The sequence below is a fragment of the Diceros bicornis genome, chromosome 15 (assembly GCF_020826845.1).
Source record: "Diceros bicornis minor isolate mBicDic1 chromosome 15, mDicBic1.mat.cur, whole genome shotgun sequence".
NCBI classification, from domain to species: Eukaryota; Metazoa; Chordata; class Mammalia; order Perissodactyla; family Rhinocerotidae; genus Diceros; species Diceros bicornis.
This window is the reverse complement of record NC_080754.1, coordinates 24,891,622-24,904,572: the sequence shown is the minus strand read 5'-3', so window position 1 is coordinate 24,904,572 and position 12,951 is coordinate 24,891,622. Positions and strand designations below refer to the sequence as shown.

Sequence of the window (12,951 nt, the reverse complement as noted above, 5' to 3'; positions counted from 1 at the left end):
ATATAAATTTCAGGTGTACATCATTATATTTCAATGTCTTTGTAGGCGACATCATGTTCACCACCCAAAGACCGTATGTCACTATACACATGTGCCCAGTCACCTCTTTCTCCCTCCCCCTCCCATGTCAGTCTTTTTAATTTTAGCCATGCTGGTGAAATGCATTATCCCAAAATGGTTGTAATTTACATTTCCTTAATTATTAACGATATTAAGCACTTTTTCATATGCTTATTGACAATCTGTATATCTTTCTTTCTGAAGTGTTATTCAAATATTTTGCCAATTTAAAAAATTATGTTGTTTGTCTTTTTATTATTGAGTTGTAGGAATTCTTTATTTATTCTGGATACCAGTTCTTTGTCAGATATGTGATTTGCAAATGTTTTTCCTAATTGTGGCTTGCCTATTCATTTTCTTAACAGCATCTTCTGATGAACAGAGGTTTTCAATTTTGATGATTTGATAATTTATCCTTTTTTTTGGTAAGGCTGTTTCTTTTCTGTGTCCTAAGAAACTTTTGCTGACCTCCATGTTACAAAGGTCATTTTTAATGTTTTCTTCTAGAAGCTTTATAGCTTTAGTTTTTATGTTTAGATCTATCATCTGTCTCAAATTAATTTTTGTGTATATGATGAGAAGTGGGAGTCAAGATTCTTTTTTTCCTCTTATGGATATCCAGTTGTTCCTGCCCCATTTGTTGCAAAAACACTTTCTTTTTTGTTAGGTACAGTTTTTATCCTCATTTTGCAGATGAAGAAACTGAGACAGAGCTAGATTAAGGAACTTATTCTTAGGTCCTACACCTGGTAGAGACATGTCCAGAATGTGAACCCAGAGCCCTTATTTTTCACTGTACTCTGTTTCCTTCTCACGTTGATGACTCTGAGGCTTTCGACCGGAGTGCCAGGCAGCTCAGTGGAAAGCACTGGCAGAAACCTCAGTAAGGGGGGCTCAGTTTGGGGTTGAATTGGGGAGCCTGTGGAATACCTAAGTGGGCACATTGGAGAAAAGATAGAAAAAGGAGGGAAGAACACATAGGGAGGGGGAGTTACGCCAGGGAGGAGGGAGGCAGGGGCTGCTGAAAGGGGACACAATTAAGCCCATGCTGATCTTCACCTTTTTTGTTCAGTGTTAGGAACAACCCTGTCACATCCACCCTGGTCCAGAGGAGCCCATGAAATAGGCAAGATCTAGTTAGTGTAGATCTTTTGAATCTAGGTGAAAAGCGTGACATGAGCAAGAGTCATGAAGCCAGAGAAGAGACACAGATTAAGCGAGGCAAGGAGAGTCAGCAGGCATCGGGATCAGAGGGCCCACTCTGTGTCAGACAAACCTGGTTTCAGGCTTTAGTCCCAGCCCTGCAGCTCATTAACTATGCGAGCTCAAGCAGCTTACTTCATTGCTGTGCCTCATTTTCCTCATCTGTAAATGGGGATAACACTAACCCCGCTGAATTAAATTAGACAGTGGATTTACGGCACTTAGCACAGTTTCTGACACATGCTAAAGACTCAATAAATGATGTGTTGGTGATTTTTATTAAGATTCAGTATTTTAAGAATGTCGTCGATACCTGGAATATAGCAGGGCTCCAGGAAAGCTTGCTGAATGAACAAATGATCTCCAGAGACACAAAGTTCTCGAACTTAAATTGCACAACTCAGCCATTTTAGAACACATGGCCAGGAAGTCAGAGTAAGAAGCTGGGGTTGTGAACTGGAGCTGGTCTCTAAATACTCAAGGTGACACAGAAGGCTGTCCAGATGACTGGTGCTGAGCCAACATGGCCTTAAAGACTTCCTTGGGAGGGACACAGACTGCTGGCCCAGATTCTGCCTGGGGTCCCCACGGGCCTGGAGCTCTGCAGCGGGCAGGAAGGATGCTCCCAGACAGCGAGTAAGAGAGCACCCCTGCCTTTAGAAGGGATGGCACCTTCTAGTGTGTTGTTGCCCAGTGAATCGCGGAAACTCCTATCTGTGTCTGGTTTTGATGAATATGTCCTGCAAGATCTGGCTGCATTTCTAGAAAAGCCCATTTAAATGGACTTTGTATGATTAATATTTTGAGTCCAGTCCACTCCACTCCACATAAGAACGGTGAGGAGGTGGGTTGGCCCTGTGGCTTAGCGGGTAAGTGCGCCCGCTCCGCTACTGGCGGCTCGGGTTCGGATCCCGGGCGCGCACCGACGCACCGCTTCTCCGGCCATGCTGAGGCCGCGTCCCACATACAGCAACTAGAAGGATGTGCAGCTGTGACATACAACTATCTACTGGGGCTTTGGGGGAAAAAAAGGAGGAGGATTGGCAATAGATGTTAGCTCAGAGCCGGTCTTCCTCAGCAGAAAGAGGCAGATTAGCACAGATGTTAGCTCAGGGCTGATCTCCCTCAGGAGAAAAAAAAAAAAGAACAGTGAGGAAAGTCAGTCAAACATTTGTTGAGTGCTTACTGGAGACCAGACTCTGGGCTAGGTTAGGACTGTTCCTGCTCCAGGAGCTCATGATCTGGTTAGGGAGATGACACACGCACAAAGAGGTACAGGGCAAGTGCTAGATGTAAATGGCCAAACACGTGAAATGGCCAGAAGACAGCTTGGGCAGAGCATAAGAATAAATACCTCCTGGGGGTCGGCCCCTTGGCTGAGTGGTTAAAGTTCTGCATGCTGCAGTTGGGCAGCCCAGGTTTGCGGGTTTGGATCTCAGGCACTGACCTACTCCACTCTTCAGCCATGCTGTGGAGGCATCCCACATACAAAACAGAGGAAGATTGGCACAGATGCTAGCCCAGGGCTAATCTTCCTCAAGAAAAAAAAAAAAACCAAAAAAAAAAAACAGCAAGGTTGCCAACAGATGTTAGCTCAGGGCAAAGCTTCCTCACCAAAACGAAAAAAAAGAATAAATACCTTCTACATAGGTTGTCAGATCAATGATAGACATTTAAGCCCTTCAGTGTTCCCTCCAACCCCACTGCCTTCTCCCTTCCAGTGGTAATAACTAGTGTTTCAGTGCTCACTTGGAGGATGGCGCTTTGAATGGATTAGCTCATTTGCCCCTTATGATGACTCTATGAGGTGAGCTCTGTCAGTATCCCCTTACTTCAGATGAGGAAACAGAGGGACAGAGATGCCAGGAGACTTACACACAGTCACATAGCTGGAAGCGATGGTGCCAGGGTGGGAACCCAGCAGTCTTACTCCAGAGCCTACCTGGTTAGGTCCACAGGGCCCAGCTGGGTAGTATTTTATGGCTCTCCTCTTTCAAACATAGAGCAGGAAGGAAGGTTATTGACATTTCTTTCATGATCTTGACATGTAATCACACAGTGTCCAACCAGTTTTTAACTAAATATGGCCTCATGTACATTTTGCCCTGGTACTGCTTCAGCTAAAATATTATTAATTTTAGAAGAAGAGGCAGCAAGTCCGAACCACTGTGTTTATTGACCAATCTAGACTGTCTCAGGGCAAAGCTTTGAGGATGGGAGCACACTGTGAGTGAATATTTGAACAATCCATGGCAAGATGACAGCATCTTGGGCTCAGCCACAAGAATTGTTCTCAGACAGGGCTCTTTTCAGTGCCGTAAATTTAACCAGCTGGAATTCTGTTCCATCCTATTCAATCTCTCGAAGTCAAGAATTTTGCCTTTTATTGGGAAATCTGCATTTCATTGTCTAGATAGTACACTATGTCCTTCGCCCAGTGGGTCTCCAAGAGAAGCTGGGTTTTTATTTTATTGCAGGTGCTGGGTGTCCTAAGGCTCAAATATTATCAAGTCTATTTCAAGCATGAGAGTTCGGAGACATAGTAATGCTCTGATCAAAGAATGTGAGAGGCAAACTGTCCACCCATTGCAACCCAGGCCTTGTACCTGAGAGTGTGGGGAAACCACAGGTCGAGAAGAGAGTGGTGCTGCTGGGCAGCGTGGCTTCCACCAAGCCTCTGGTCAGGAGCCCTGGGCTGGGCCTGCCGGGGGGGTGGGGGCTGCCATGCCCTCCTGGATGGGACTGCAGAGTTAGAAGAAGGGTATTTGAATCAACCTACCAACGTCATCATCTAAATCACTGATGTCCTTCAAAATTGTCTTTTTTAGAGAGTATGTACTATTACCTCTTATTCTGGTGATGCTGTCGTTGCTCAAAATGTTTTTGGAATTTTAGTTTTAGAATAGTGTTTAAGGCTCAGTACAATTTCTTCTTTCTCCTGAGGGAGAGTTTTGCTTTTTATTTAGCTGCATCTGAAAATATTGAAAATCCTATTACTTAAAAATGTATATACGTGTATGAACTTATTGTTTCTACCACCTACAGGAAATTACAGGTAACAATTTGATGCCTACACCTTACAAACCAGATGATATCAGTCATTTAAACTTTTGTCAATCTAATGGGTAATAAAAGCTATCTCATTGTGAATTTAGTTTTTACTAACCTCTGATAAGGCTGGGCATGTTTCTACATTTTTTGGCTCTTTATGAGTTGTCTGTTCTTGTACTTGGCTCATTTTTCTATTAAACTATTTGTCTTTTTCTTCTTGAGTTATAGAAGCTCTTTTTATGATGGTGACATTTGGACATTCTTTTTAATATCTTGTGTTATGACACAGCCTCATCTTTTGAACATGGATTCGGTTTTTGGAGCTGGCTGACATGTGGCATGATTGAATCAGGCTGAATTATATGTGAATTTAGATATATAATTTAAGTAATAAATACAATTGGCACAAACAGTTTTGGGGACAAGCCAGCTGACTCTTGCAAACAGCTTACCTGGAGGGGGCAGAAGTGTGTAGGTAGTGTAGAGAACTAGAGAACAACCTACTGGCCCTGAGCATTCAGCCTGATGTGGCCTCAGTCAGTATCTTATAGAGAGGGAACAGAAAGTGTTGGCTGAAAGGGTGATTCTGGTAAGTGGAGATTATTTAAAAGGCTTCTACTCCAGCTAGCATTTATTGAGTGACTGCTGTGTGGCAAGAACCCTTCTGTCCCTTGCACCTGAACAGGCATCCCTTAGAAGACAGCGTGTGGAAAGGTAAAAAAGCGTAGCCCTTTCACCAATCAAAATATGGTGTTGACCTGTCATACCCCAATCTGCCCAAATCCCTGTAACTATGTACACATGCAGATTTTATATCCATCTTTTCTGGTTGTTACTGTGAGGCTGTTTCTATAGTAGTTTGGAGTACAGCCTCTGCATCAAACTGTTTGGTTTCAAATCCTAGCTCTGCCATTTACTAGCTGCGTGATTTTGTGTAAATTATAAAACTTCTCTTTCCCTTGATTTTATCATCTATAAAATGGAGATAATAGTACCTACACCTCATGGGATGTTGTAAGGATTAAATGAAATAATGCACACAAAGCCCTTAGCACAGTGGGTTTCAGTATGGGGTAGGGAGAAACATTTTGGTGAACTGAGGCCTATGGCTGTCTCAGGCTGTCCAGGGAATTACCAAAGAGGCCAAAGGAGTGGGTGAAAGGTTACAGCCCATCCACGTTTCCAGGGGACCAGCTTTAATTTTCCTTCCCTTAGTCCTTTGAGGTCTCTCCTACTCTGGAGACCTCTCAGTTCTTCCAAGTTCCACTCTGCAGTTTTCTGTCTATTATACCATCTTCAGGGCCAAGGCCAGTACCACGGGATCTGGGCGCTATTGCAGTGATAAAAATAAGCTTGACAAGCAGACAGATCCCCAGAGCTGCAGCAGCAGCAAAAAAAACTACCAAGCTTCAGGGCACTGACTGAGAAGTCCCAGAATCCAATACCAGTAGGGACCCAGAAGTTCTTGGTGCCTCTGTCTGCATTCTGCCTGTAGCTGAGAGTTGTCAGGCCACGCCCCAGAAGCACAAATGGTAGAATTAAGGTGGAAGGGGAAAATGAATCTGTACAGGCCAGGGTGACAGCCCAGCATAGGCCGTTTTAGGCTGGCCTTGCTTCAGTGTTGAAAACTTAGGGCCACAGCGCATAACACACGATTTCTTTGTAATAAAGAACAGTTGTCCTCAGATTGCAATAACAAAAACAGTTTGGGTTTTGGAGTCATATCCAAATTCAAGCCTCATAATGACAGCCTGTGTGACTGAGAAATCAGTGAACTTCTCTAAGCCTGTTTCCTCTATTGAAAAATGAGAGTAACATTGCCTACTTTGAATGAGTAGCTGTTGTGAAGATTAAATGGGTATGTAAAATGCACTGTCATGCTTATAGAAGGTCCCCGTTAAATAAGAGCTGTTATTATGAGTATCAATAGGTGCTCAATAAATATTTGAATGGGTAGTGTAGCTAAATGGAAAGCTGGCTGTGTTAGGATAGACTTGGCAAAAAAGCGAAAACAAAAATAAGCACATATACCTGTGGTTAGCGCTGAGACTGACGTGCCTCATCTTGTCCGCCTGGTGCCCTGGTGAGGCCAAATCTGGGAAGACCCCACTGGATACACAGATGAGAGAGTCGTAGTCATATGTTACAGGGGCAAGCTAAATTGTATTGTTCCAACTGAAAGCCAACTTTCTCCCTACATGTTCACGGGCCAGGAAGAGTCCCTTTCCACGTCAAGGGGAAGGAAAGCTCCTTCAGTGTCATGAGTTCTCCGTGTATGGTTCCAGACTAAGTTATGTCCCTTTATTCATCCAGTAACTGTGTAAGGGAAACATCACAAACATTGGAGACTCAGGTGCCCATGCTCCAGTGTACCAAGTTCTCTTCTGAAAAGAATGGACTTGTAGATTTGAGATATGCCACATCACAATATTTATTGTTTCCTCTTTCTATCCCATTGTTTCTACCTGAAATTTTTACCTTTGAATGGGTGGGAAAGATTATAATTAGTCTTTTAAGTTCTTGCCAAGGTCCTCAGTTCTAGTTGGTTGATCAGTGAATAGCTTGGATGTAAAAGAAGTTCCCAAATCCCCAGGGCAGGTGGTGGTAGAGAGCATGGGTCTATTTGCCTTCATCACCATGCTTCCCTTGTGGACAGAGAATCTTTAGTGAGGTGACGATGCTTCACTCTGGCTCCAGAGAGAAATGACTGGATTCACAAATGATCCCCTCCTCCTTTTTTTAAGTTTCTTTTTGGAGCACATGAAACTTTGAGAAGGAGGACTAGATTACTAATTTACATTTTGTTTACTTTTTAAAAACTACCTCTGCTCCAAACTCGTATCTCTGATGGACAAAAGGAAAGAGAAAACTAAAAATGGACATAACCAGCCTCGGATATGAAGTAACCGTCTCTTTGGATCGTGTAAGGAGAGAATTGCAAAAAGGTGATCAGAGAGCCAGCCCTGATGGCCTAGTGGTTAAAGTTTGGTGCTCTTACCACTTCAGTGGCCCAGGTTCATTTCCCGGTCATGGAGCCACACCACCCGTCTGTCAGTTGCTATGCTGTGGTGGTGGCTTACATAGAAGAACCGGAAGGACTTACAACTGGGATATACAACCATGCACTGGGGCTTTGGGGAGGAAAAAAAAAATAAAAAAGGGTGATCAGAGACTGAAGCTTGCTGTGCTCTGGGTTGGAGGGACGCAGTGGCTGCAAAGAGTTTGGGTCCGATGAAGTAACGGGACCAAAAGTGTTCTACAGGCATTGAGAAGCCAGTCAGGCTTGAGGCCGGGGGCCAAAGGAGAGATCGCCAAGTCATGAAGAAGCCTAGGTGTGGGAGGGCAGGAGGACTGTCAGCCTGCTGACAGAGACTAGACAGTCAGAAGTTGTGGGCCAAGCAAAGCAAGGATGAGCACAAAGCCTCACTACCAGGAACTGAGCTCAGCTCCCTGCTGGTTCTGCGACTGTGGCTTCTGTGTTTCGGTGGGGCTGTTAACACTCATCCTGCTTCTGCATTGGAGGCCTGCAGGGTCAAGAAGAAATGGGGTGAGGAGAGAGAAGGACAAAATAACAAAAGTGAGAAGAATGGACTCAAAAGGAGCTTGCAACTCCAAAATTGCAAATAATGAATCAAGAAATACAGGTAACAGAATCAACTGTGAGAATAGGAAATTGTCCCAAATGAAATTCATTTTATAGAATAGTCTGAAAAAGACTTTATGGTAAGTAGGTAGAGGATGTGCCTAAAAAAAAAAAGAAGGGCTAATTCCCATTAAAAAAAAATTAAGAATTATGAAGAAAGCATAAATAAAATGAGATAGATATATAAAAAAAATTAAAATATAGAAGTGAAAAATATTTAAATAAAGATTCAATAGATAGGCTACACTGATGCCTAGACAGCAAAATATGGAAAATAGTAACTGGGTATAGCACAGGAATACAAAGATGTAAAAAATATGAAAGAACAGTTTAAAGATATGAAAGGTGAATTGACAGCCTTCAACATTCTTTAATAAAAGTTATAGAGAGAACAGAGGGAATGAAACAGAAGCGATGTTTAAATAAATGGCTAATAATTTTCCAGAGTTGAGTAACAATATGAGTTCTTAGGTCAGAAGTATCACCTAATACTATGAAGGTTAAACAAAAGTTAACTCACAATTAGACATATTGTGGTGAAATGCAGAATATCAAGAGGGGGAAAGGCCAATGTATGAGTCTGCTCAGGCTGCCATAACAAACTATCATTGACTCAGTGGTATTTATTTATTTATTTCTCACAGTTTTGGATGCTGGGAAGTCAAGATCAAAACTGACTTGGTTTCCAATGAGAGCTCTCTTCCTGGCTTGTAGATAGCTGCCTTCTCACTGTGTCCTTACATGGCAGAGAGAGAGAGAAAGGGAGAGTCAGGGCTTTCTCCTGTCTCTTGTTATAAGGACATTAATCCTATCTGCTCAGGGCTCCACTCGTGACATCATTTAACCCTAATTACTTCCATAAAAGCCCTATCTCAAAATACGGTCACATTGGAGGTTGAGGTTTCAACACGTGAATTTGAGGGGGGACACAAACATTCAGTCCATAACAACCAACTAAAAATCGGAGTTAAAAGTATAAGTTATGTATAAATAAGTGACAGAGAGATGTTTCAGCAGCAGCGGGAAAGGTAAGAGGACAGAGGAATAACTTTTAAGTGTTCAACCTGGAATACTATACCTAGATCAACTATCTTATGAGAATGAGCAAAACAAAGATCAAGGGTATAAATGCACAGACGCTCACTAAAAGAACTATTAAAAGCTATACTCTAGAAAGAAAAAAATTAATAAGAAAAGATGCACTATATAAGATACAATGGTGAACACAGAAATTGGTAAAATATATATCTATTTATTCAACTGTGAACTATGCAGAAAATTCCTGTGTGTGTGTGTGCTTTTAAAAACATGGTTAAAATGAAAACTAGGCAACATAGAAAGATGGGACAGACTATTCAGGGGGAAAAAATGTTAAAGCCATATTCAGAGTCAGGAAGATGATTATTGTGGATTTTATAAGAAAAAAATTATAATTGTATCAGTCGAATTTTGCTGCATAACAAACTGCTGTACAACTTAATGGCTTAAAACAAACACTGTTTTATTTAACTCCTGATTCTTTGAGTTGGCAGGGCAGTTTTTAAAATCTGGGCCAGCTCAGCTAATCTTGGCTGGACTCTATCATACATCTGTGATTGGCTGGTAGCTGGCTGGATGATCTAGGATAGCTTCTCTCATACATCTGGAAGTTGACTGTCTGCTGGGATGCCTTAGTTCTCTTCCAAATTGCCTCTTATCTTCCAGCAGGCTACCTTAGGGCTGTTGATATAGTAGTCCTGGGTTTCCAAATGCAGTTGTTACTGGCCCACCAACCCCTTAAGACTTTAACTGCAACCAAGCTCAGAACAAGCCTAACACATTCTCTTTAGCTTACAGGAAACCACAAAGAGAGGAAGGAGGAGATGGCTGAGATCTATAGTCAAAACCAGTTGAAACCACTTGAAGGCATCATAGCAGCCTGTCTTGACCTGACATAGACCCCGCAGCTCATTGTACACTCATTGTAATACATTACTGTGCTACGTAACACACCCACCAATGCCGTGACAGTTTACAACTGCCATGGCAATGGCAGGATATAACCAAATAAGGAAAGAAAAGAGGTGGCACCCTGTTCCTCGAAAAGCCTGCCCGTTTCTCCGAATAACCATGAATATTCCACTTCTTCATTACCTAGACCCCTTATTAGCTGCTTAATCACCCCAGCAGCTTAGAAGTTGATTTGAGAACTTAAGGTCCCACTTCTCCATTCTTTGGCCATTGAATAAAAGTTTGTGGTGTTGAACACTCAGCTTCTGCTTCATTTCAAATCCATGACACCAAACAGGAAAGAACCCTCCGAGGAAGGGACGGATTGTAGGTACATGGCCCACCCATGGGCCCCTCCTCAGAGCTCCTCTGAGTGTGGGTCGGAGTCCCACTAGAGTGAGGTGAAATTGGTAACACAACCAGAGAGCAAACCTCGCCATACAAACACTTTTCAAGTTTCTGCTTGTATGTTTACTATCATCCTGTTCATCAAAGCAAGTTGCATGGTCAAGCCCAGATTCAAGGAGTGGAGAGATAAACTCCACCCCTTGGTAGGAGGAAAAGAATTTGTGGCTGCTTTTAGAATCTACCACAGTGTGCTCCTTGACCACAAATTATTCACATTTCTCCCACATGCAAAATGTGCTAATCTTCATCCCAGGCTCTCTGTCTCATCCTACTTATGGCATCAGCCTGGAAGCCTATGATCTCATGATGTCATCACATCAGGATGTGAATGATGCTCCTCAGATGTAGCTCCTTGGGTAAGGCTCCTCTTGATCCAGAGACCTGTGAATTAAAAATGACAAGTCACCTGCTCCTTACACACCCGACATACAATGGTAAGACAGGGACAGGTTAACTGAATAGACACTTCCCTTCAAAAAGTGGAAGAAAGGATACACATAGCAATCACTCGTCTAAAATTCCCCTTGGGCAAATGTTGCCAGGTCACCTACTCCAGTGCAAAGAACAGCCCTTGATTAGGACTCAGTTGTGCTCCCTGGGAGTGGCCCCCGTGTCCATTGTTCTCCAAGGCTCTTGGCTCCATTCTCTAGTCTCTTGGTAACCCCCCTTGAGAAGTTTTTCCTTTATTTCCATAAGACATAGCCCATGTTAACAGCTTAGTAGTTTTCTCCTTGGGCTTCCTGCCCATAGATAGTTGGGAGCCCACAGACCTCTTTGCAGTTTAATCAATCTTAGTCCCTCTCATCCAAGCTGATGGTGCTTTTGCTGGTATAGTTTTCTTTAAAACATTTTGGGCTTTCTATGTAACAGGTTATAGTCCATCTCATTTAACAAAAGCTGCACCCACAATTGTTTTTTTTCCCCTCTAGATTTATTCACAGCGATTTGGGATTAAGGGTCATACCCTTAAGATTCTTTTCTGTCTAGCTGAGAAAGTATACCACACACTTCCTTAAATCCTTGAGAAGTCTTAACAAATGGCCGTACCCTTGATTCACTCTTTGTCCTAAGGCCTCCTTTTACTTTGAGAATGTTTTACTTGAAGACTATCAAGTATGGGGAGACTAGAGATGAGAGACAGTTTTATTTTCCAGCATAGCAGGTCTTGGGCTTTCTGTATGCCATCTAAATTCTAGCTGCAAACTGAACATTTCCTTCTTTAGCTCATCTTTGTCTTGCATACTTTATCATATACAATTAAGAGCACCCAACTGACACTTTCCAAATTCGGTCTGGAGATCTACTTAGCTGTAACTGAAAGTTCATTAGGTTCATTTTTCCCTCTCTCATGTTGCTGCAGACTTTAGTTTTATCAGTTGTTCTGTCTCTATATAACATCATCATTTTCCAAGCCTGCTATAGCAGTTTTGACTCCATTTTTCTACGCTTTGCAAACTGTTTCCTTACTGCTTTTCTAGCCACTGTCCTATTCCAGACACCACATGCTTTAGGTTTTTGTTATGGCAGCACTCCACTCTTGAAACCAATTTCTGTGTGTTAGTTAACTTTGGCTGCATAAAAAACCACCCCAGAATTTAGAGGCTTAAACCACAGCCGTTTTTATTTATATCACAGTTCTTTGGGTTGGCGAGGTGGTCTTTCTGGTCTGGACCAGCACCTTTGATCTTTTGGTTTAGTCAATAAAGCTATTCTTTGAGGAAAATTTATGACTTTAAATGCATTTATTAAAAATTTTAAATATGAAAAATAAGTTGAATATTGTATTATTTAAAATTGTATTATTTAAAATTTGGGTGTATGTAAAAGAGAATCTAAATGACCATGGCTTAAATGACATAGAGTTTTAACATTTGCCATGTAAGAAGTTTGGAGGTAGACAGTCCAAGGTAGATGTGGAGGTTCAGGGTCCCAGGCTCTTCTAACTTTCCACTCTGGGTCCCAGGCTCTTCTAAGTTTCCATTCATCTAAACTTAGCTTTCATACTCATACTTGCTACCTCATGGTTGCAAGATGGCTGCTTTACCTTCAGCTTTGTAATCACAGTCTAAGCATGGTGGGAACAAAAGCTTGTGAAAGAGGTATGTGCCAGCTAAGTTTGCTATGTTTAATTGAAGAACTTTTCTGGAAGCCCTATCCAATAACTTACACTTATATGTCATTGGTAAGAACTGTGTCATATGGCAGTTCCTAGCTGCAAAAGAGCGTGGGAAGTATCATTTGTTTGTTTTTTAGCTTGGCACATTGCCTTCTCAAACTAAAGTTAAGGGTTATGTTAGTAAGGAACAAAGGGAGAGTAAATATTGTGTAGGCAACTATTATTGTCTATATATGCCCATCTCAAGAAGCTAGACAAGGAAGAGAATAAGTCTTTACAGAAGTAGAAGAAAGGAAACAAAGATAGGAAGACAAACGAAATAAAATAGAATGTAGAGGATCAAAAAAAGTTATAAAATAGATAAATCTCTAGTAAGACTGCTTTTTTTTTTTCCCAAAAAAGTATCACAAATAATATTTTGAATGAAAGGGAAGTATAATGACAGATATGAAATAGATAACAAAAATCATAAGCCTATAAA

The 12,951-nt window shown here is 41.9% G+C and overlaps 1 protein-coding gene across 1 annotated transcript in view; it reads left to right on the top strand.

Annotated features, from left to right (window-relative positions):
- MYLK (myosin light chain kinase) overlaps positions 1–12,951 on the top strand; it is a 268,738-nt gene that overhangs the window by 21,882 nt on the left and 233,905 nt on the right. The window lies entirely within an intron of this gene.